Source organism: Pteropus medius, unplaced genomic scaffold (assembly GCF_902729225.1).
Source record: "Pteropus medius unplaced genomic scaffold, Ma_sr-lr_union100, whole genome shotgun sequence".
Classification (NCBI taxonomy): Eukaryota; Metazoa; Chordata; class Mammalia; order Chiroptera; family Pteropodidae; genus Pteropus; species Pteropus medius.
Genome location: NW_024349802.1, coordinates 4,931,606 through 4,933,406, shown reverse-complemented (window position 1 = coordinate 4,933,406; position 1,801 = coordinate 4,931,606). Strand labels below are relative to the sequence as shown.

At 45.5% G+C, this 1,801-nt stretch overlaps 1 pseudogene; it reads left to right on the top strand.

The window, feature by feature from the left end:
- The first annotated feature begins 832 nt into the window (after positions 1 to 832).
- LOC120581742 (uncharacterized) lies at positions 833 to 951 on the top strand (annotated as a pseudogene).
- The last annotated feature ends 850 nt before the right edge of the window (positions 952 to 1,801 follow it).

Sequence of the window (1,801 nt, the reverse complement as noted above, 5' to 3'; positions counted from 1 at the left end):
TGCTCTGTCTCTTCAAACTCTGTTTTTTGCCTTTTCATAGGCCTCATAATTTTTAAATTGATATTCGGACATGATGTACTGGGTACAAGGAGCTGCCGTAAACAGGCCTTCGGTAACATGGTGGAGCGGTGTGGGGCAGGGCCTCTGAGTGAGCTTGTGCTTCTGGAGCATGAACTTTATAAACGTTTCTCGGTTTGTTTGTTTTTTTCCCCCTCTTAGTTTGGACAGGATGGTGAGAGTAAACGGGAGTTGGGTATGTCCCCTCCTGAAGGTCAGTTTGGCTCTGACAAAACCCCAGCGGTTTAGGTTCCGGTTAGCCGGTTTCTCCGGAGGGCAGGCCGTGTTAAGGAGAGAATGCTCTGGCATATTTCAGAAGTTCATTTTCCCCTCCCGCTACCAGAAGCATGAGGGGATTTTTCTCTGATATATCTTGCGAGAAGCAGGTCGAGTTCCTGGAGGTAAAACTCATGACAATGTGGATCCTCCTGGAGTTTTTAGCTCTTAGACTTGTCCTAACTGAGTTTCCTGCAATTTGTCAATTACAGTTCAGGGTTTCCTGCCATGGCTCTGGTTCCCATGGAGATTTGTGACTGTCTGTACCTGCCTCTCTGTCTCTCTATTTAGGGGGTGGCAGTTTGCCCTTTGACTCCACTTCTCTTACAGATCTATGAAGAGTTGTTGCTTGCTCAGTCGTCCAGCTTTTCACCTGTAGTTAGGTCGGGGTGGTGACTTCCAAGCTCTTTACATGTGAAACTAGAGGTCTTTTAGGTATTTTCTTATATAGCATTATGTCTTTTTTTAATTGTAATAAAATTTACGTAAAGAAAATTTACCCTACGGCTGTGCCACCCTGCACGTGCCCGATCTTGTCTGATCTTGGAAGCTAAGCAGGGTAGGACCTGGTTAGTACTTGGATGGGAGACCACAGAGGAATACCAGGTGCTGTAGGCGTTTAAAAAAAAAAAAGAAAAGAAAATCTACCATCCTAAATGTACAGCTCAGTGGCACTGAGTGTATTCACACTGCTCTGTAGCCGTCACCGCCATCCATCTCCAGAACTCTTTCTCTGTAAAACTGAGACTCTACCCATTAAACGGTAACTCCCCACTGCCCTTAGCCCCTACTTCTGGCCACCGCCATTCCTTCAGTCTCTCTGAATTTGATTAGCTAGGTTCTTCATGTGAGTGGAATCATAAAATATTTGTCCTTTTGTGACTGGCTGACTTCTCTTAAGTTTCCTGCATGTTGCAGCCTGTGTCAGAACTTCACTCCTTTTGAAGGCTGCATGATATTCCATTGTATGTATATTTCCTATTTTGTTTGTCCATTCATCTGGCAAGGAACGTTTGGGTTGATTCCACCTTTGGATAATTGTGGATAATGCCGCTATGAACACGAATATGCAACTATCTGTTTGAGACCTTGATTTCAATTCTTCTGGGAGGACACCCGGAAGTGGCATTGCTGGATGTGATAGGTTTATGTTTACTCTTTGAGGAACCGCCATACTGTTTCCCACAGTGTCTGCACCATTTACATTCCCACCGGCAGCGCACAAGGGCTCCAAATTCTCCGCCTCCTTGCCAATACTTGCCATTTCTGTTTTTAAAAAAATTTATGATAGTCATCCTATCAGGTGTGAAGTGGTATTTCACTATGGTCAATTTAGGTCCCTTTAGTGACTTTAGATCACTAAGGCACATCCTTGGAGCCCAGTCCCCCACAGACTGCCCCCAGACACCCCAGACACGCTGCCAGCCCCCTGGAGCTGGTTTGGATAGAAGGCACACACTCCTGTCAC